This window comes from Balaenoptera physalus, assembly GCF_965194825.1.
Source record: "Balaenoptera physalus genome assembly, chromosome: 1".
Classification (NCBI taxonomy): Eukaryota; Metazoa; Chordata; class Mammalia; order Artiodactyla; family Balaenopteridae; genus Balaenoptera; species Balaenoptera physalus.
In genome coordinates this window covers 35,506,561-35,530,291 of record NC_138882.1, presented here as the reverse complement: position 1 = coordinate 35,530,291, position 23,731 = coordinate 35,506,561, and the positions used below count along the sequence as shown (strand labels likewise).

General features: G+C 43.5%; 1 protein-coding gene across 3 annotated transcripts in view; it reads right to left on the bottom strand.

Annotated features, from left to right (window-relative positions):
* Positions 1-9,491: 9,491 nt before the first annotated feature.
* LOC309646415 (uncharacterized protein) overlaps positions 9,492-23,731 on the bottom strand; it is a 66,666-nt gene continuing 52,426 nt past the window's right edge. For 2 of the 3 annotated variants that reach the window (XR_014255338.1, XR_014255342.1), the window contains exon 3: positions 10,489-18,187. The gene's annotated coding sequence lies outside the window, so the exon portion shown is untranslated. The other variant, XR_014255341.1, reaches the window with a different exon arrangement.

Here is a 23,731-nt window from a genome sequence, read left to right as displayed (position 1 = left end):
CCCAGAATGTGATCTATCCTGGAGATTGTTCCGTGTGCACTTGAGAAGAAAGTGTAATCTGCTGTTTTTGGATGGAATGTCCTATAAATATCAATTAAATCTCTCTGGTCTACTGTGTCACTTAAAGCTTGTGTTTCCTTATTAATTTTCTGTCTGGATGATCTGTCCATTGGTGTAAGTGAGGTGTTAAACTCCCCCACTATTATTGTGTTACTGCTGATTTCCTCTTTTATAGCTGTTAGCAGTTGCCTTATGTATTGAGGTGCTCCTATGTTGGGTGCATATATATTTATAATTGTTATATCTTCCTCTTGGATTGATCCCTTGATCATTATGTAGTGTCCTTCTTTGTCTCTTGTAACAATCTTTATTTTAAAGTCTATTTTATCTGATATGAGTATTGCTACTCCAGCTTTCTTTTGATTTCAATTTGCATGGAATATCTTTTTCCATCCCCTCACTTTTAGTCTACATGTGTCCCTAGGTCTGAAGTGGGTCTCTTGTAGACAGCATATATATGGATCTTGTTTTTGTACCCATTCAGCGAGCCTGTGTCTTTTGGTTGGAACATTTAATCCATGCACGTTTAAGGTAATTATCGATATGTATGTTCCTATTACCATTTTCTTAATTGTTATGGGTTTGTTTTTGTAGGTCCTTTTCTTCTCTTGTGTTTCCCACTTAGAGAAGTTCCTTTAGCATTTGTTGTAGAGCTGGTTTGGTGGTGCTGAATTCTCTTAGCTTTTGCTTGTCTGTAAAGCTTTTGATTTCTCCGTCGAATCTGAATGAGATCCTTGCCGGGTAGAGTAATCTTGGTTGTAGCTTCTTCTCTTTCATCACTTTAAGTATATCATGCCACTCCCTTCTGGCTTGTAGAGCTTCTGCTGAGAAATCAGCTGTTAACCTTATGGGAGTTCCCTTGTATGTTATTTGTCATGTTTCCCTTGTTGCTTTCAACAATTTTTCTTTGTCTTTAATTTTTGTCAATTTGATTACTATGTGTCTTGGCATGTTTCCCCTTGGGTTTATCCTCCCTGGGACTCTCTGAACTTCCTGGACTTGGGTGACTATTTCCTTTCCCATGTTAGGGAAGTTTTTGACTATAATATCTTCAAATATTTTCTCGGGTCCTTTCTCTCTCCTTCTCCTTCTGGGACCCCTATAATGTGAATGTTGATGCATTTAATGTTGTCCCAGAGGTCTCTTAGGCTGTCTTCATTTCTTTTCATTCTTTTTTCTTTATTCTGTTCCACAGCAGTGAATTCCACCATTCTGTCTTCCAGGTCACTTATCCGTTCTTCTGCCTCAGTTACTCTTCTATTGATTCCTTCTAGTGTATTTTTCATTTCAGTTATTGTATTGTTCGTCTCTGTTTGTTTGTTCTTTAATTCTTCTAGGTGTTTGTTCTTTAATTCTTCTAGGTCTTTGTTAAACATTTCTTGCATCTTCTCGCTCTTTGCCTCCATTCTTTTTCCGAGGTCCCGGAGCATCTTCACTATCAGTATTCTGAATTATTTTTCTGGAAGGTTCCTCTCTCTACTTCATTTAGTTGTTTTTCTGGGGTTTTATCTTCTTCCTTCATCTTGTACAAAGTCCTCTGCCTTTTCATTTTGTCTATCTTTCTGTGAATGTGGTTTTCCTTCCACAGGCTGAAGAATTGTGGTTCTTCTTGCTTCTGCTGTCTGCCCTCTCGTGGATGAGGCTATCTAAGAGGCTTGTGCAAGCTTCCTGATGGGAGGGACGGGTGGTGAGTAGAGCTGGGTGTTGCTCAGGTGGGCAGAGCTCAGTAAAACTTGAATCTGCTTGTATGCTGATGGGTGATGCTGGGTTCCCTCCCTGTTGGTTGTTTGGCCTGAGGTGACCCAGCACTAGAGCCTACCTGGCTCTTTGGTGGGACTAATGGTGGACTCTGGGAGGACTCACACGAAGGATTACTTCCCAGAACTTCTGCTGCCAGTGTCCTTGTCCCCACAGTGAGCCACAGCCACCCCCCACCTTGGCAGGAGACCCTCCAATACTAGCAGGTAGGTCTGGCTGAGTGTCCTATGGGGTCACTGCTCTTTCCCCTGGGTCCCAGTGCACACACTACTTTGTGTGTGTCTTCCAAGAGTGGAGTCTCTGTTTTCCCCAGTCCTGTCGAAGTCCTGCAATCAAATCCTGCTAGTCTTCAAATTCTGATTCTCTAGAAATTCCTCCTCCCATTGCCGGACCCCCAGGTTGGGAAGCCTGACATGGGGCTCAGAACCTTCACTCCAGTGGGTGGACTTCTGTGGTATAAGTGCTCTCCAGTTTGTGAGTCACCCACCCAGCAGTTATGGGATTTGGTTTTATTGTGATTGCATCCCTTCTACCATCTCATTGTGGCTTCTCCTTTGTCTTTCGATGTGGGGTATCTTTTTTGGTGAGTTCCAATGTCTTCCTGCCGATGACTGTTCAGTAGTTAGTTAGTTGTGATTCTGGTGCTCTCACAAGAGGGGGTCAATAAAGTTTTTTTCTTTTTTCATTATTTTTGGCTCAACTTTAAATTTCTGGGAATTTTTTTAAACATCTTTATTGGAGTATAATTGCTTTACAATGGTGTGTTAGTTTCTGCTTTATAACAAAGTGAATCAGCTATACATATACATATATCCCCATATCTCTTCCCTCTTGCGTCTCCCTCCCTCCCACAATAAAGTATTTTTAAATTAAGGCATATACAGTGTTTTTAGACATAATGCTATTGCACACTTAATAGACTACAGTATAATGTAAACATAACTTTTATATGCACTGGGAAACCAAAGACATTCGTGTGACTCACTTTATTGCGGTGGTCTGGAGCTGAATCTTCAGTATCTCCAAGGCATGCCTGTATTTCCAGAGTCTTTAACCCACTTAAGTAATTAAGGAAACACAACTTGCTCTAACAACAAGCCCCAAAATGTATAATGGTTCAAGAACAATAGAATTTTTTTTCTTATTCACATAAAGGCCAAAAGCGTTGCTCCTAGTTGGTGAGTGACTCTCCTCCAAACGTCATTCACGGGTGCAAGGTCCTTCAGTTTTGGCCATGGAGTATTCAATACGTGGTTTCTGAAGTTACTGTTTTGGGTGGATCAGGTGACAAGCAGGGGAAAGAGAAGGAAAGAGGATAATGAAGGCATACCTACCCTTTAACTACCTCAGCCTAGAAGAGATGCATACCGCCTCTCTTCACACTCCACTGGTGAGAAGTAGAAGTATGGTCCCATCCAAGGCAAAGGGGTCTGGGAAATGTGGTCCAGTTGTATGTCCAGGAGTTAGGTTAGTGAGGTCTAGCCAGTCTCTGCCGTGTCAGTTATCATAGAAACAATTCCTTCTATATTTGGTTTTTTTAAATTAATTAATTTATGGCTGCATTGGGTCTTCATTGCTGCGTGCAGGCTTTCTCTAGTTGCAGCGAGCAGGGGCTACTCTTCATTGCAGTGTGTGGGCTTCTCATTGTGGTGGCTTCTCTTGTTGTGGAGCACAGGCTCTAGGCACAAAGGCTTCAGTAGTTTTGGCACACAGGCTCAGTAGTTGTGGCTCGCGGGCTCTAGAGCGCAGGCTCAGTAGTTGTGGCACACAGGCTTAGTTGCTCCACGGCATGTGGGATCTTCCCAGATCAGGGCTCGAACCCATGTCCCCTGCATTGGCAGGCAGATTCTTAACCACTGTGCCACCAGGGAAGTCCCTCCTTTTATATTTGCACTCCTGTAATGATATCATTGATTTATGTCAGCGTCAAGATTGAAAAATTCTGATTCATGTGATATGTTATTAAATTACATAATTACGATAATAAGAAAATTAGAAGGTCCAGTAACAAAAGCAACTTGGTAAGCACAGCTGTATTGATGAAGCAGAAGTGCACAAGCATTCTTGTCAGTGGTCAGCCTTGAGCACTTTGTGTGCCCTGGTCTTCGTTCATTGTGTTTTATGGAGGAAAGGGAGAATGCCAGTTAATTGGTTTAGTGAGTTGATTTAGTGTGAGTCTACTAAGAGACTTTCTACTGTTCCAACTTCATAGGGTTGTTGGGAATATTAATGAGATATCTATGTAAGATGCTTTATATTGCCTTATATCAATAGTATCGATTGACATTTTGGACTGGATAATCCTTTGTTGTGGGGGCTTGTCCTGTGCATTTTAGGTTGTTTAGCAGCATCCTCGGCCTCTGCCCACTAGATGCCAGTAAGAACCTCCTAGTTGTGACAACCAAAAATATCCCCAGATATGGCCAAATGTCTCCTGCAGAGTAAAATCATTCAAGGTGTGACCCAGTGCTTTTTATGGTGCCAGGCACTTACTAACAATTTATTATGTTTTGGTTCCCTTCTCCTCTGCATCCCCTACCACCATACCTTCCACCAAAGATTCCTCTGCCTCAGCAACGTGATGATGAGCCCATAAGAGAAACAGCCCACTTGACTCAAAAGTGGGAAAGGAAAATTAATAATATATTGAATTCATGTGGCATTTTACCAGTCTTCTAATTGCTCATACGTGGGTGCTAGAAAATAAGATTGCCTTCTGAGAGTTAAAATAGCAAAACTCATACACAGTGAATGAGGTGTTGTGTGGAAAGTGTGACTGAAGAGTTTAGAAATGCCCTCCAATCAAAGTAAATTGGGTGTAATTTCAGAAAGATAAAATTGTAATTTGTTGAGGGTAAGCTTAATAATCAATTGTACCCTGTTCAAAGAAAGACTATGTAACAGAAATAGGGAATGAACTAGTTTTGTCTTGGTTTTTTATTCTTGTCAACTGCTAAATAAAACATCTTTTACCCATATATTACTTATGATTGTACATGGATAAGTATTTCTATAGGATGAATTCCTAGAAATTGAATTAAAATTGAATAGATATTACACATCGCCTTCCAAAACTTGGTATGAATTTAGATTTCTAATCCTACCAAGGATGTATGTGATTGCTCATTTCCCAAAAGCATGAATTATATATTATTTTGCTTTTGAACTTTAGCCAATGTGATGGGTAGAAAATAGCAAATCAGCCTTATTTTAGTTTGCTGGTGAGATGAGTTTCTAAGTTGTTCGTATTCTTTTATAAATTATCTTTTCAAATAATTCGATTGTTTTTATTAACTTGTAGAAACTTTTTATATATAATGGATAGTAACCTATTCTCTGCTCTGTATGTTGCAAATATTTTCTTCCTCTCTGCTGCCTGTCTTTTTTTTGGTTTTTTTTTGGTTTTTTTGGTTTTTTGGCTGCACTGGGTCTTCGTTGCTGCACGTGGGCTTTCTCTAGTTGTGGCCAGCAGGGGCTACTCTTCACGACAAAATGCTTGTGATATGTGGTTTTTTTTAAAGAATTTTTTTAAATTAATTAATTTTTTTTTGGCTGTGTTGGGTTTTCATTGCTGTGCATGGGCTTTTCTCTAGTTGCGGCGATCAGGGGTTACTCTTCGTTGCGGTGTGCGGGCTTCTCATTGTGGTGGCCTCTCTTGTTGCAGAGCAGGGGCTCTAGGCACGCGGACTTCAGTAGTTGTGGCACGTGGACTCAGTAGTTGCAGCTTGCAGGCTCTAGAGCGCAAGCTCAGTAGTTGTGGCGCATGGGCTTATTTGCCCCGCAGCACATGGGATCTTCCCCCACCAGGGATCGAACCAATATCCCCTGCATTGGCAGGCAGATTCTTAACCACTGGACCACCAGGGAAATCCCCTCTGCTGTTTGTCTTTTGATCTTATTTATGATGTCTTTTTTCAAAAAGAAATTTTCATACTGTCAAATCTGACAATATTTTCTTTTATGGCTTCTGGTATTTATGGCTTACTTTAAAAAAAAAACTTTCCCTGTTCAATGTTATTTTCTTGTACTATTTTTTATAATTTGGTGGTTATTTTTCCTTATATTTAGATCTTTAATTCACCTGGAATCTTATCTTTGGATACAGTGTCAGTTGTAATTCTAATTTTATTTTACTTCCAAATTAATAACTAAAAATCACAACATTTTATCCCCAATGATCTGAAATGCCACTGTGATCATTTACTAACTTCCCAATTATATAGAGTGTTTGGATTATTTATTCTATTGCACTGATTTATTTATTCCTATGTTAATACATATTGTTTTAATTACTGAAGCTTTGTGGTATATTTTGAGATTCTCTGTCATTATTCTCATTAACTATATCTTGGCTATTGCACATTTCCCCTCAGATAAGCATTAATGTGTGGCACTGTATTTCCCATTGTAAAATATATTGGTGCTCTGCTTCAAGAGTGTGGGAGTTCACTTCTGCCTGGTGCCTGGAAACTGGACAGAGTAAGACTCCCTGACTATTTGTTTGAATCAAGCACAGAAGTGTGTTCTTTCCATAGAAACCCAGTGGGCTGTCTGTCTCTTCTAAGGAATTCTATTGGTTCCAAGCCAGTGACAGAAATTTGTTGGGTCAGACTGCTTCCTCAATGCTTGGCCTGATGGGTTGTTTAGAAACAGCACTGCAAGTGTTCTGGGGTGACCATTTCTGCAGGGGCTCTGTTGCTTAGCAACAACCTAGGCTACACCCAGCTCTATATTTGTTTCTTACTTACTCTTCCTCAGAGGGGAAAAATGGACCAGATCTCCTTTCTCATGTTTGCTCTCAAGCTTGACACCCAGAACTCACTATACACTTGGCCTGGTCAAAGAATGCATTTTACAGTGGAATGCAACATGACTTTGATTTACAGGGTATGGAGTGGAAAGCTCTCTGGAGGGGCCCAGTTTACCCACTTCTCAGTTATGCATATTTCCACTTATCAGGACCTCTTTCTTTTTTAATCAAGGCATTAACTTGAGTCACAAAAAGGGGATGGCAGATAATTCAACTGTTATAATTTGGCAAGATGAATTAATAATTTCTTGATAAGGTCCCCATCAGCTCAAAAAGGGTATCCCACAAAGACATTAACTACATAATTGCCCTATGTGCTTTCAACTGGGTAACTTAGGCTGGAGTTTCTCCCTTTCTTGCCATACTCCATGCAAGGTTTCAGGAAAGAACCAGCACAGTTAGTCTCATGTTTTACAGCTGTACAGTTCCCCAAAACCTTGATCTCGGTGAGCTAGACCATGTCTAGGTTCTGAGAGGCTGAGGGTACTAAAGGCCACTGGTCACTTGTCCTGAAAGGAAGAGATCTTCACACACCATTCCGCTTCAGCACAAACCCATATCCCATCTCAACTCCACAGCCCATTCGATATTTTCTCTGTCAGTCTACTGATTACAAATCCTCTTCTTTATACTATTTTACGTCTTAGTAAAGCAGAGCTCGCCAGATGTGGTGCCACAAGTGGTCCAAGACTGTGCTATGCAAGTACTAGTATTTTCTGTCTGCAATGGAAATGTTTTGGAAAGCATGCTAGTAAAGAATCATTTGATTGGAAGAAGTAAAATTCACTCAAACTTGCTTTAGCAAAAAAAAGACCATGGAGATGTCTCATATTGAAAGACCATGGAGATGTCTCATAAAACCAAAAACAGGAAACACAACTGGAACTCAGAACGAATGGGAACTGGAAACTTTCCTCCTTCTCCCCAATAGACCTTTTCTGTTCCATTTGCTTATTAAAATGAACATAGCTGCCTCAACCAAAATTCACATAACTTCCCACTTCCAGAAAGTTTAGGGTTTCTGAGCCCCCTCCCCCCATTTCAAAATCCTGAGACAATTTAATTGACCCAGTGTGATTTGGGTGGCCACTCTAGCCATGCCTGGTGCAAAATGCAACGAAAAGGGTTATGGAGTTTCATACACCACTAGCTTCCTGTTGGCGATGAAAGGAGACAAAAGGGGTTAGACAAAAGGCCTGGGCAGGGCAAACTAACCCACCAGTCTGCCGTGAAGATTTAGGAACATACAAGGTAAGGCCCCCTCCTGGGTCCCAGTGAACTCACCAGGGCAAAGGCTCCTGTATGAAGAATCAGGAATCACTGGCTGATGGCATCAGTACTGGAATATCCAACAATTTGAGTATTTCCATTTGGGAGAATTTGTTGAAATTCCTTTTGATTTGTCTTTATCCTCTGGATCTCCTCTTTCTATGGAGCACAACCCTGACATTAACGGACAGGTTCAAGCATTTTTTGTGGGAGGAGTGGAAAATGCCTGGATTCTTTTCAAAGGGGTTGCTACAATAATGTCACAAGGGTAACTATAGGATCTAAGGTCACCGGGAAATGAGTGGGAACTGCAGAGTAACTCATCAAATAAAATAATCTATTCTCCCAGTGAGGTGTGTATCCCAGATATCTGGCATCACAATCAACTGAGGTGCTTGTTAAAATGTAGATTCCTCTAACAACAACATTATAAATCAACTATACTCCAATATAAAATAATAATTAAATTTTAAAAAAAAGGAGGGCTTCCCTGGTGGCGCAGTGGTTGCGAGTCTGCCTGCCAATGCAGGGGACACAGGTTCGAGCCCTGGTCTGGGAAGATCCCACATGCCGCGGAGCAACTAGGCCCGTGAGCCACAATTACTGAGCCTGCGCGTCTGGAGCCTGTGCTCCGCAACAAGACAGGCCATGATAGTGAGAGGCCTGCGCACCGCGATGAAGAGTGGCCCCCACTTGCTGCAACTAGAGAAAGCCCTCGCACAGAAACGAAGACCCAACACAGCCAAAAATAAATAAATAAATAATTTCCATTTAAAAAAAAAAAAAAAAAAAGGAGATTCCTGGTCTGGTCCCAGATCTACCAAATCAGACTCCCTATGAAATTGAGCAGGACCCTGTGGGGCTCCTGGGCACCCAAAACTCTGTCTCCGAGATTGATTTGGCACCAGTGCACAGAGACCAAGTTTCAACATCACCTGGAGTGGGACAGGGCATCTGCATTTTAACAAGCTCCCTGGGTGAGACTGATGCTCACTAATATTTGGGAACCTCTGTCCTAGAACTTGACACTAGAGTTCATTGGAATGAGCCAACTCACACCAACACTCAGGGTCTCATAACCATTCAAGAATGCAATAAAAGCAATGGTATCTCTTCCCAGAAACACATACGTGAGTATCTACACATAAAATGTGCGTGTCTTTCAAAGGCTTCACTGATTCCCTGAAGCTCTTCTGAAAACCCAGATTCCCTGAAACTCTTCTGCAAACCCAGATTAAGACCCTCTGCACTGGAGAATATAAAGACCCTGAAATGTATTAAGGGACAAGGAAGAAGGTAACATACAATTTAAGGAAGTGGATCAGGGAAGGGAGCCAATTACACAAACATTAAGATTCTGAAGTCAGGAAGGTTTGGGTCCCAACGTTGGCTTGGTCATTTACCAGCTGTGTGACATCAGTCAAGTTAATCTCACTAGGACTCAACTTCTTCATCTGTCAAATGAGAAGATAGTATCTCTTAATAAGATTGAAAAGAATTTTAAGTGAGAATTTTTAATGAGATGATATATCCGAAACACTTAGCATAATAACAATAGTAGTTGATGATAAAGAAGAGACATCAATAGGTAGGTAGGTAGGTCAATAGGTCAGTAAATGATCAGGTTCTCTCCTGGAAATTCCCAGCAAGAATATACTTAACAGAGATAAGATAGTTGGGAGGACACCTCCACAAATCACAACTGTTCTGTCAGCGCAGTGTGCTGACATTTTCACTGGAGTCTTTCCTCACCATTGATACAAAAATCAGCATGCAAATGTGATGAGCACAGAAGAAACAAAGACTGTGGATAAGGAATTATAACTTTAGAGCTGAAGGGGGCCTCAGGGATCAGCCAACAAGCCCATTATTAACAAAACCTTCTAATCAGCCTTTTTTCCACATCTCTGTATATTTTGTCAAAAATAATATTCACTTTGATGTTGCAAAGCCTTAGTTTGCTTTTTGTGTTTTCTCTCTCCATAAGTGAATGTTAGGTCATCCTTTTGTATAGGCAAACTGCTGTGACAAAACGAGCATTATAAATTGCAACAATATAAGCAAATTCTCCCAGCTCTAAAATTCTCTTTCGATTCAAACGGTTGACACAAATAATTTAAGGATGATGGAATTCCTCAAGTGCAGAGGGCAACAGAGTTCATTCTTCCACTGGCCGAGAGAAAGAATTGTCTCCCTGCACAGCTTGGGAGACAGGGGCTACTGCTCTCTAGGGAGGGCAAGACACTCGCTGGTCCCCCTTTCTAGACAGCTTGGCACTGGAGCTGAAAGCCGACTCCTCTTTCCTGAAAGTCTTGTTAGGGGATGTGGGGGCTGTGCTTCCAGGTGCCCTGCCTCTGTTGTAACCTGAGACCTTTGAACCTCTGGCAACAAAATTTCAGGCTTTTGTGGGGCCTGAGCCAGGGTAATGGGGCTTGAAGGGCCAGAGCCCAGGCAGGACATTCTGTAACAATTAGGATGTCGGAGGGCTGAGGGTTACATACCACTGCTCCTGATGGCACCACCTGGGCATGCCTTGCAGATGTTACCCAAAAACTGGGTTCACCTCTTGGTTGGTGTCAAGCTGAAAGATACAACCAAGCCAAAGATCAGGAGAAGGAAGGACTTATTATTTGCAACAAGTAAGGAGAACACCAGGATCTTTCCCAAAGCACTGTCTCCCCAACGGCAAAATGGGGGAAATTTTCAACTAAGAGTACGTGCATATTCATGATGGGGCTTGAGTGGTGTATACATATTCATGAAGGGGCTTGAACAGAAGAATTCAGTATAGAATTGGGGCAAAAGTCTACAAGTGTCCAAGCTTTAGCTGATTGAAGTCACCAGGGTCAGAAAAGTCAATGACATCATCTTTTAGGTTCCAGTAGACCTGGTGGTTGAGCACTCGAGGTGGGTTTAAATTCTGCAAAACAGCTCAAGAAAATGCTTCAGGCTAATTTTTAACATTGAAACAGAACTGGGGGTCTTTACAACTGATTTATTATCTTTGCTGTTGTTACTTCTCTTTCCTGATAACAGTCGTTTGTTCTTTTGTGCCCTTAAGATCATTATTACTGAGACCTGTTCAAGGGCAAGAATTGTGGACAGGCTTAGATCCCAAAATGGCTTCTCTTATGTCAAGAAAGCCAGGCTTGGTTCTCTTTCTCCGGGGACCCCTACCTTATTCGCTTACACCTGAACCTTTCCCTACACTTCCTGCTGTCAGGAATTGTGCTAGGTCTGGACCAGGAGTGCCAGGGCCATCTTCCCAGGGCCTCCTTAGGAGGGCCTAACAGGACTTGCTCCTATTCCATTCTCATCTGTCTAGAAAGGAATTGAAACCACTGCAAAATGCAAGGAGGTTAGCTTTTGAAACAAGGTTGTTTCAGTAACACGATCCTTATCATAAAGGCTCATTACTCTCCACCCTCTATAAAAACACATGACCCAACATAGTATTGCTTCCCAAACAGGCCAGCTGTGGGTGGCAGATGCTCTAAGTTTCAGGGCTTTTCAGTGAGCTGCTGAGAAAATTCCTGGTGTGAGTATCTTTCAAGAAATGAAGTTCGTCAAATGTACATTATGCTGCTGACCTCCAAGCCCACGGAGTCATTTATTAATTTACTTAAAATATAATCTAGCTCCTAGTCTATGCCAGGTGCTGGGTTAGGTGCTGCGGTGGCCAGGATGAGTAAGATACGGCTCCCACTCACATCTTGGGAAGATGGAAACTTAAGAACTTTACTCCAATACAATGAAATAAGGTTTGCAACTTGTATTAATTTGCTTTCACCTCTTGGGCAAAAAAGAACTGAATAGTTCATAGAATCTAAGAAAGATTAAAAATCAAAACATGGCCAAGGCAGGGAGGTCTCAAGAACAGCTGGAACCTGCGATTTGAACACTGTCAGAATTGTCTGCCTCTCTCCACTCTGCTTCTGCCTGCACATCCAACTTATTCTCTCAATAAAGACCAGTCCTGTTCATGTGTAAGAAATCGAGGCTGCCATTAGTCCCTGAGCTTAGTGTTTTCCAAACTCTTACACCTGAGAGTACTTAATTGTTTCTTACTTCCTGTCTGAAAAATTCTGGGAAGGCACCCTGGTCCATTTTGTATCAGGTGCCTACCCTTAAACCAACCATCTGGTAAATTATATGGCCACTCCTAAAGATGCACTTTACATATTGTGGTAAGGGGCAGGAGAAAAGGGTAAATGTGGGTGAGTGCCTTTAGAGCAACCCCAAAAGATGAGACATCATTTTCTTCCCTGGGTAGGGTTGCCAGATACAACACAGGGTGCCCAAAAATTGCATGAGACATACTTATACTAAAAAATTATGTCTATCTGAAATCAAACTTAACTGGGTATCCTGTATTTTTGTTTACTTATTTATATTTCAAATCTGATAATCCTATTCCTAGAGCACTTCAAGGAAAAGGGAAGCAAGTCTAGTTGCTGGATGGTTGAATAGCAGTGGGCTGCGGGAGAATGGCTAAAGATTCCAGCTTAGCTTCTTTGGTTGTAATCCTCAAGAACTGACTTGGGTTATCTTAAACAACAACGAGGAATGTACTGGAAGGCTATGGGGCAATGCCACCTCTTTGCACAACACCAGAGGTGACATGTGAATGGTTCCTCCTAAAATTGTGCTGTGTGGTTGCTCAGATTACAGGGAAGCTCCCAGAATGAGAGGGGGATTTGGGCAACAATGCCTGGGAAGGACAGGACTGGGGGTCCTGCCCATTATGCAGCTTTCCTACCTGTTAACTCTAGTGTAAGTCTTCTCTCTCCTCTTCAAGAAGATATATTGAAATGCAAGAGAGAGTGACTGCATTTAAGGATAATCTTGAATTTGCTCTAATTAATTAATTATGTAAATTAATACTCAGTATCCAGAGTAGTGAGAATTCATGAGTCAAGACAATTCAGTCCCAACTGTTATACATCTTGTTACCTGGGACACAACATTGGGTGAGAGAGAGAGAGAGAGACTCTAGTCAGGTTTGGGTCACGTGCCTAAACTTTGAAAAGAGCAGACGTTGATCACATGGAATAGGCAGTAGGTGCTCCCTGAAGGGAAAGCAAGACGCTGTGAGCAGAAGGCAGAAGGAATACTCAGGGGGTGCAAAACCAGCAGATGTTCTTTTTGATGACATCTGTGTGTTCTGTCCACACTGAAGAGCTAGCACCCCATTGTCCTTGCCCTATGGCGCTGCAGACCGTGCGAGGGAAAGCTGACCAGCTGCAGACATGACCAATCACTGAAGCAGTCCCTCAGGCTGGTGGTTCCCCACAGCAGTGTCATGACAACTGACCCACCACAGTCATATGCGAGGGTGAAGAAAGATTTGTTACTAATAGTGCTCAAAATACTTTTGGAGGAATCCACCTTTTAAAAAATAAATTAGAACAAATTCAAGACTCATCCTCAATAATGTCACTCCAACTACCTTGCATTGCAATAGGCGTTCCTGAGTGGGAAGGAAGGGTGGGGGTAGGACCGGTATACAGACTACTGCACGTAACCACAGCCATCAAGAAGGGATCGCCACTCCTACTCCACGTGAATGATCGTTAAATTGGGGGGGAGGGGCTATGTCTTAGTCTGAGTTTATTCATAGATGTGGGTCCTTCATATGTGCATGATCCATTGCCTGGTATGTGGCAGAGACAATGAGGGCTGTGAGGCAGATACCCCAACAACCTGACCTTGCCTGGATAGGATAGGGAGGGGAGAAGAGATATGTCTGGGGTGTTGAGAGTCAGGACAGCATGCTGCTCACCAACTCTTTGGCTTAGGAGGAGATTAAATTAAATGCTACATGTAAAACCCCCAGTACAGTGATGGATACATAGAAAGCTCTCAGTAACTGTTGGCTGTGTTATTTATATAGGTATGATACAAGTTCAGCTGCTGTGACAAAGGCCATGATAAGAGTGGCTTCACCAAGAGAGAGTCCTAGGATAAGCAGCCCAGGACAGACTCATCCTACTTTGTCACTCTGCTATCCTCAACATGTGGCTTCCATCTCAAGATCTAAGATAATTGTTCCAGCTCCTGCCATCACATCCACATCTGGTCAGAGAGAAGGGGGAAAAGGGAAGTGGAGTGTATGTCTTTCCCTTTAGGTTACTACCCAGAAGTGGCACCCATCCCTTCCACTTACATTCCATCGGCTAAAACTTCATCCTAAAGCCACAGCTAGGAGCAAGGGAAGCTGGGAAATGGGGTCTTGAGCTGAGGAGCCAGGTGCCTCACTGAAACTCTGAGTTTAATTACTCAAAGAAGGGATGGATACATTTTTAGGGACCGTAATCACGCCTTGATATGCTGTTGTTTCTGCTGTTGCCTTGCACACAGAGTCAGAACTTCCCAGAATTAGTTCCTGAAAAGTCTCAGATCTGTAAAGGTAAAATAGAAATGTGGGAGAGCTTACGGCAGTTCAACAGGGACAGAACACTGTGCTGGGGGTTGGTGGAGGTTGTAATATCCCCTCCCCCTCTGACCATGCTCTTCTTGCCTCAGTCTTTGACCACTGAGCTTCGACAGACATATGCCTCCTTTCCCGCACACCCCACCCTCTGTTGTCCCCCAATTCAGGTGACTCCTGTCCAGACCTCTTTCTTTTTTTTTATTTCATTTTTTTCTTTTTCTTCCAGTTCTATAGAGATATAATTGACATACAGCACTGTATAAGTTTAAAGTGTGCAGCATAGTAACTTGACTTACATGCATCATCAAATGATCATCACAATAAGTTTAGTGAACATCTGTCATCTCAAATAGATACAAGATTAAAGAAGTAGAAAAAAATATTTTCCTTGTGATGAGAACCCTTAGGATTTACTCCTTAACACCTTTCATATGTAACATACAGCAGTGTTCATCATATCTATCATGTTGTACATCCCTAGTATGTATTTATCTTTTTTCTTTTGGCCGGGCCACACAGCTTGTGGGATCTTAGTTCCCCAACCAGGGATGGAACCTGGGCCCCGGCAGTAGAAGCGCGGAGTCCTAACCACTGGACCAGTAGGGAATTCCCTGAATTTATCTTATAACTGGGAGTTTGTACCTTTTGACTGCCTTCAACCAATTCCCCTCTCCCCACTCCCACCCGCAACCCCTGCCTCTGGTAACCACAAATCTGATCTCTTTTGATAAGTTTGTTTGTTTGCCTCTTTGTTTTTGAAGTATAATTGACCTACAACACTATGTTAGTTGCTGGTACACAACATAGTAAGTCAATATTTCTATACATTTCAAAATGATCACCATGTACGTCTCCTTCTTTCTATTCCCACCCTAGGTGTTCCCTTCCAGGCTATACCCCAGCCCCACTGTACTGCTGGAGAATCCAGGAATACAAGATGGCCACCCAGATGTTCCTAAGGTAATATCGCAACTGTCCCTTAGAAAGAGACAGTCTCCTGCAGTTACTGAGACATGAAAACTGGAAAACCCAGCAGCTGGCCCCAAATGTCCCCTCAGAGGTACAGAGCCCTCCTCCTCATCGTCACACACACTTCCTTCCTCTTCCCAGGGAAGCAGGAAAGACAGAAAGAGGGAGCATTGGGCTTGGCCCCAGCATCTTTCGAGAGAAATCTGGCCTGACGTAGAATAAGTCACTCCCCTTTGGCCTTCCCTCCTGGCCTGGGACAACGACCACTTCATCACACACATTTCCCTTCCATAGCCACCCCCTCTCAATACCTCACCACCAGCTGATAACGCCCTCCCTGCCCCTGGCAGGCCTTCTCCCTGATGAAGCACGCCGCCACCTTTCTGGCTGGAGCCAGCTGGGCCCGGGTGACCCCCCTTCCCAAGCGATGCCTTCTTAATAACCTCCCGAAAGAAGAAAGCTAACTAACAACCCCTGTTCTGCTTTGATGAGCTGACCCTGCTTTTTCCAGTCACAAGGACAGTCTGAGGCCAAATTTTCCATCCAGGGAGAAAGGCGGGAATCAGGGCGAGCTGGGGGAAAGGGGGATCGCGAGGGGTGGCCGCACGGCTAGTCTGCCTCCTGCCTTCTTGGTTCTAATTAGTGGGTGCCAAAAGATGCAGCCTAGCTCTGAGAGGCCAGGCACGGCTCGGGGAGAAAGGCAGAGAGAACACATTTCTATTTGATGGAAAACAGTTTTGAGAGGGGGAAAAATGAGAATTATAGAGGAATGAAACCCCAGAAGTCCCAGCAGAGCAGCGGGCAGCTGGCCCAGCAGGACTTCCCACGGTGGCCTGCCCACCACCCCACGCAGTTCCTCCTCCTCAGGGTTTCATCTCCTTGTGCACAGCCCTCTCACTGCCCATTTTTCCATCCAATTCTCCCAAGGGCTCTGTGAGGCAGGCTGACAGGAATCACTAGCCCACTAGGTCAAGGAGAACCCTAAGACTCCGAGAGGTTACATGGTTGTTCAAGGTCAGCAGCAGAAGGGAGGAGGAACACTGGGGGCCTGAGATGTAACTACGGTGATGGCATTATCAGGTCCCACCAGCCTGCAAGGGATTTGCATGCATTTGCTTAAGTTATGCGTCAGTACAAACTCTTTGCCTATATTTAGATGTAATGAAATAACTTTATCCTTTTTAAAACTGAGATGGGGGCTATTTTAAGGTAGCCAAAGGTTACCTATTCATGTATCATGCATGCAAAACTATATGGAGAATCACACAATTACACAAACAATGCTACAACCACACAGGATCCCAGAGAAAATTCTTTTTTCCTTTTCCACCACTAGTGGATAGAGTACCCCTTCCTCAGTTTAGAAAGTGAGTAAACCACTCCCTCTTCCCCCCAACAATTAAACCCTAAGTGTTGTATTAACCACCGGCCCCAGTCCTGCAATTAAGGAATCAACCAGAGGGGAAAAAAGGAAACCAGGATTTTCTTTTCTTTTTCTTTAATTTATTTTATTTTTATTTTATTTTTGGCTGCATTGGGTCTTCATTGTTGCGCGCGGACTATAGTTGCAGTGAGCCGGGGCTACTCTTCGTTGCAGTGCGTGGGCTTCTCATTGTGGTGGCTTCTCTTTTTATGGAGCACGGGCTCTAGGTACGCTGGCTCAGTAGTTGTGGCGCACGGACTTAGTTGCTCCGCGGCACGTGGGATCTTCCCAGACCAGGGCTCAAACCTGTGTCCCCTGCACTGGCAGGTGGATTCTTAACCACTGTGCCACCAGGGAAGCCCGGAAACCAGGATTTTCATCTGCAAGACATGTAATGGCTCCTCTTTCTCCTTTTTAGTCCCTTTGCATCAGCTTTCACAGTGTCTGCATGTGGGGGCCGACTGGGAGCCAGGCACTGTGTTGGGTGCAAGGGTTACAAACTTGAGTAAGACCTCGCTCTTGGCCACAAAGTTCTCAGGAGAGATGGAGAAAGTGATCTTATCAGTGTAAAAAGATATGTGAGAAGACAGAATTATGTACCAGTGCTGTGGGAACATGGAGGAGAGGCACTTGGCCCAGGGAGTGGGCTGGGAGTTTATGGAAGGTTTCCAGGAGAAAAAAAAACCCAAACAACTGAGCAGAGTCTTAAAGGATGAGTAAGAACTGGGGGAAGGGGCTGCAGGAGGTGGGTGGCGCAGGGTCTTCCAGAAGCGGGAACAGTGTGAGGATGGCACGGAGGCATAAAATAGCAAGGTAGGAGATGGGCCTAGAGATGTGGGTAGGGACCAGGCTGAGGAGGGCCTTGCGTGACTGCTAAGGGTTTGCCCGTTATCCTGTAGGCAATGGCGGTCTTAAGGTGAAGAGTGGTTTGGTCACCTTGAACATGGGTGTTCCTGGTTGCACCACGGGGCTGGCAGGCTGGAGGGAGGGAGGCTGTGAGGAGGTTGAGGCAAACATCCAGAAAGGAGATGAAGGGCACTGTCAGTTGGGGTAAAGAAGAGAGAGCAGGTCTGAGAAAGAACTAGAAGGTTAATTAATCAGTAGTATCTGGATAGGAGAGAAACTGTGAGGAGGAGGGAAAGTGTTACCTAAAAACTGGGTTTGCCTCTTGGTGGGTGTTGAGCCAAAAGATACAACCAAGCCAAAGATTGGGAGAAGGAAGGATTTATTACTTGCAGCAAGTAAGGGGAACACTGGGGATCCTTCCCAAAGTAGTGTCTCCCCAAACAGCAAAAGTGGGGAAGTTTTAAGCTAAGAGTACTTGCATATTCATGGAGGGGCTTCAGCAGAGGAGAATTCAGCATAGAAGTGGGGCAAAGGTTGACAGAGTCCAAGCTTTAGTTGACTGAAGTCAGGAGGGTCAACATCATCGTTCCTTCCTCCACCTGGGTGGGGGCCTCAGTTCCTGCAGAACTCAAAGATACGTATCTGATTGTTAGGTGTTTTTCTTGAGGAGGAACTAGGACTCTGTTTTATTGCTGAACTATTGTTTCTTTCCTTTTTTTTTTTTTTTTTTCTTTACTGTTTTTAAATCAGATGATCTGCTTATGTACTCTGATTTTTCTTTTCTTTTCTTTTTTTTTTAATTGAAGTATAGTTGATTCACAATGTTGTGTTAGTTTCTGGTATACAGCAAAGTGATTCAGTTATATATATGTATATATTCATTTTCATATTCCTTTTCATTATTACAAGATATGAAATATAGTTCCCTGTGGCATACGGTAAGACCTTGCTGCTTATCTGAACTATTGTTTCTTAACTGCTTTTCCTTTGTTCCTACATTTCCTCACTTCCCTTAAGATCATTAATTACTAAGACCTGTTCAAAGGCAAGCATTGTGGCCAGGCTTAGATTACAAAATGGCTTAGGCAAAAAAATGTCTTCTCTATGTTAAGAAAGCCACGCTTGGTTCTCTTTCTCAAAGGACCCCCACCTTATCTTACAAAAGAGGACATGGAGGGGCCAGAGCATCTCTGAAGTTACTGCAGACAGCCATTGCTCTCTAGGCTGGAGTGATCTGGAAGCAGAGAGTCTAAGACTTTCAGTGAGATGGAGACCAAAGAAGGGCAGAATCCCTCCTCCTCCTCCCGCTCTCTCCCTCCTCCTCTTTCTTTCTTTTTTTTTTTTTATTATAGTTACTTTACAATGTTGTGTTAGTTGCTGCTGTACAGAAAAGTGAATCAGCTATACGTATACATATATCCCCTCTTTTTTGGATTTCCTTCCCATTTAGGTCACAACAGAGCACTGAGTAGAGTTCCCTGTGCTATACAGTCAGTTCTCATTGGTTATCTATTTTATACATAGTAGTGTATGTATGTCAATCCCAGTCTCCCAATCCATCCCACACCCTCTGCAGCATTTGTTGTTTGTAGATTTTTGGATGATGGCCATTCTGACCAGTGTGAGGTGATACCTCATTGTAGTTTTGATTTCATTTCTCTAATAATTAGTGATGCTGAGCATCTTTTCATGTGTTTGTTAGACATACAAATGGCCAGCAAACACATGACAAGATGCTCAACATCCTTCTTCTTCTTTCTAATGGCCAAATAGGGTTGTTAGGTGCCCTCTCAAGCTGAGGAGCTTCCCCTGATTAGAGACTCTGTAACTCCAGCTGCATTCAAGCTCAGGCTACATCCTGCAGCCTCTTGAGGATTTAATTCAATTCAACAAATGCTTATTGGACAGGTACTCCTCATAAGGGAAAGGAGAGGAGAAGAGATCTAGCAATTATTGAGTACTTCAATTGTGTTAGCAGAATGTTATGTTAAGTGTATTTACATGTAATCTCATCTCCAAGCACAGTCCCCTCAGCCCTGAGAGTCTGGGGCATTTACCTCCAGGGCCCTGAGAGGTCAAGTAATTCATCCAAGGGTTGAGGGGTAGTGCCAGGATGCAGGCCTGGAAGTAGTGCTCTATCCCTAAGACATGTTCTTCCATGAACCCAGGAGGTTGCAAGTGACTGATACACAAACTATTTTAAGCAAAAAGAGAATGCACTGGCTTATTTAACTAAAAAGCACATGAGTCAGCTGGCTCCAGGCACAAATGATGTTGTCAGTTCTCCCTTGCACTTGTTCATAAATGAATAAATCCATCTATCTCCCACTTATGTTCACCTTGGTTCATATGTAACAGCATAGCATGATAGTTTTGGGGTCCCACAGGCTGGATTCAAATCCTGGCTCCACCACCTATCTAGCTGGTGACTGAAAACAAGTTGCTTAACTTCTTAGTACCCTTGTTTCCTCATCTGTAAAATGGCTATAATAATAGTATCTGCCTCATAGTCCTTGTGAGGAGTAAATGAGATCATCCACACAATGTGTTTGGAATAGTGTCTGGTGTAAAGTCAGCTCTGAACATGCCAGCTATTATTGTTTCTGTGTCTGCTCCCTTTGAGGTAGGCCTCATTCTCTCCTGTAGCTTCCTCCATGTTGTCTAGAGAGATGGCCACAGCAAGGCCAATCTACCTCTTCCCCATAGCTTCTGGTCTTAGAAGAAGAAAGACCTTTCTCAGTGTATGCATGTAGCAAATCTCAAGGCAGACTCTTTGGTTCTGCTTAGGTTGCGTGTCATCTCTAAGGCTGGGAATGGAGTATTTTCATTGGCCAGCCTGTATTTTCTGCCCAACTTTGTGGGACACCATAATTTACAGCCCCACTTTGATCATATAGACATAGAAGGAGGATCCCTTAAAAGATGGGATGCTGTGAAGACAAAATAACATCTGTCCACTGTTCTGTGCTAGGTGCTGTTATGAAGGGGTGTGACAAGAAGATGGGTGAGGCACAGCCTCCTCTCCATGAAAACTTACATCAAATTATAGAAGGTGAGGCAAAGACACACATAACAATACTAGAAGGCAGATGTTATGGACTGAATTCTTGTGTCCCCCAAAATTTATATGTTGAAATCCTAACCCCCAATATGATGATGTTAGGAGGTGGGATCTTTGAGAGGTGATTAGGTCTTGAGGGTGGGACCCTCATGAATGGGATTAGTACCCTCTTAGAAGAGACCCTAGAAAGCTCCCTTGCCCCCCTTCTGCTGTGTGAGGCTTACAGCTAGAAAGCTCCACCTGTGAACCACGAAGCAGGCTCTCACCAGACACAAAATCTGCCAATGCCATAATTTTGGACTTCCCATCCTCCAGACCTGTGAGAAGTAAATTTAGTTGTTTAAGCCATCCACACTATGGAATTTTTGTTGTGGCAACCTGAATGGACTAAGACAGCAGACTATGACAAATTCCATAAGAGAAGGACAACTAAGATTCTCTGCAATTTTCAGGAAAGAGGAGATCACAGCTGGTTGGGTGAATCAGCACAAGTCCTGTGAAGAAGGCAGTGTTTAAGCTTGCCTGTGAATTATGGGTGGCATGTTGGTTCATGGGGATGGTGCCCATTCAACATGGACAACTGTGTTAGGGGACATGGCCACCTAGGTTGATAATACAAGGTGTAAAAAGTAATCTTGAAAGGAAGGCTGGAAAGCTGAGCTAGCAACCTACACAAAAAAATGGGCCAAGGTCAAGAATCATTAGATCGGGAGGCTAGAGAAGAAACAACTAAACACAGATATTGAATTGCTGAGATTGAGAACAGAGTGTGCATGGTGTGCAAGAGAACTGTGAGTCAGATACTGAGGTCATTTGGAAAGTCCTGGAGTTATGAGCATCATCAGTCCAGATGGGGAGAAGCCAGGATAAGCAGAGAGCCAGATGGCAAAGATTTTTAAAAGAAGAGTCTTAATTCTTGATCCTGAATGCCCTCCAGAGACTTCTACATGACTCATGTGAATGCCAGTTAATCCAAGAGAAATTGGCTTTCTAGAGGTAATTTTATATCCAGAAGCATGCAACGATTCATTCATTAACTCATGTATTCACTCATGCATTTACATTTGGTGGGCATTGAGCTGGGATCCAAGGCACAAATAAATGAGACTTGGTCCCTGACCTCAAGGAGCTCACTACCACTTTGTTCATACCCACTGGTCATACACTGTAAACTGATTATCTATTAAGTGGTTGGTTCCCCACTGGACTGGGCATTCCAGTCAATAAAGGTTTTTGACTGATTAATTGTATCTCTATCTTCATCCTCCACTTGGATTGAGAGACTTTAATGAAATAATTTCATTTCCATTATGTACTGTTTTGTGCAGAGTCTGAAGTCACGATAGGAAGCAAGAGAGCTGAGCCCTCTTCATGAGAGAAGCAGCAGCTGTCATTGAAAATTGCCATTAGGAAGCAGCTGCATAGCACAGGGAGATCAGCTCGGTGCTTTGTGACCACCTAGAGGGGTAAGATAGGGAGGGTGGGAGGGAGACGCAAGAGGGAGGAGATATGGGGATATATGTATATGTATAGCTGATTCACTTAGTTGTAAAGCAGAAACTAACACACCATTGTAAAACAATTATACTCCAATAAAGATGTTAATAAATAAATAGAAATCCAAAAAAAAAGAAAAAAAGAAAATTGCCAGTAAAGATCTGGTTCTGTCTGAGGAAAAGTTCAATTTCATGTGGGAAGAGGAAGGGGAAGGATTACCCAAAATGAAGTTCACAACAGAAGAGGGTCCAGATGGGCCTGTGAAAGGAGCTAATAGAGGGGCTGAGATAGAGGGGGCAGGGAAAAGGGGGTGGCCCTGGAGGGTGGTAATGACTGTGCAGGAACAGAGGGCTTAGAGACAGAGGCCAGAGGAAAGGGTCTGTGCTTAAGGCAGGTGAGAGGAATGCAGGAGGCAACAGGTTAGGAGCAGGTAATAGGGAAGTAGGAGGGGAAAGGGCTGAGTGGGAGGCATGTGTGGGAGAATAAAAATGACCAAGAGTTTATTGGCATTCCACCCAGGAAGAAGTGGATCTATTGCTACTCCAATTGCATCCGGGCTGGCCTGTGACTGTGTTGCCTGTATTGTACTTCTGTGTTGCAGAAGTGATGCTATGCCAGTGCCAGGCCTAAACTCTAAGGGGGCTGGGGTCTTCCTCCTTGGTCTCCTGGAGCCCTGAGCAGGTCTATCTTTAACCCTATCACCCATAGTACTAACTAGCCTGTCACCATGGAGATCCCACCATCTCTCAGTGCTGAGCCCAAAAAGGTTACCATAGACCCCAGTACTGGTAGGTATACTCTCCTCCCATCCCTCCCCCCGCTCCCACTTTCCCAGAGCTGCTGACCTTTTCTGTGAGAGTAGGTTTTACTTTCAAAACACCTCACAGTAGTGATTTTCTTGCATCCTAATTGGGAACCCATTCAGTCCTACACTAGGCCCTGGTGTCCCATTGAATTTTCTCAGTGTAGCCTGAATCCACTTTGTTTTCCTCCCTTAGACCTTAAACAGGTATCTCCGATAGGACCGTGGAAGGATCCCCTGGATCAGCCCTGGTGCCCACATTTCAGAGGTGACTATGGGCTACACTTTTGCCCTATTTCTTCTGTGTTCCAGTCTGGTTGCCATGAGTGATGCCTCCCTTGAATTCTGGTTGTTGCCCCAACTACTACTGCAGGCCTTTAGTCTTCCTTCAGCCGTTCTCTTCTCTTTCTCTGTTCATTCATAGTCTAGATCTTCCCAAGGGAGCCCTAATCCCTCTCAGAGACCCTATGTCTTCAGTGACAAATATTCTAGAAATGGGTAAATCAAAACTGCATGGGGCGATGGGGGACAGAGGAGGGGCCAAAGGGGACAGGTGTGTGCCGGCCCCGGCTTCCCCTCGCTCCCCTTCTCCTCCAGCAGTATTTCGAAGGGGAGATGGACAGGTAACACTTATCATCAACACAGCTCATCATTTTCCTCATCCAAGGCTGGGAGAAAGAAGCCACTAAACCCCTCCCAATGTGTAGGGAAACCGAGGCTCAGAGGAGAAAATGTACCCTGTCCACAGTCATAAAACTAGTCACATGGCACTCAAGTCTCCTAATTCCCAACCCAATTCTTTC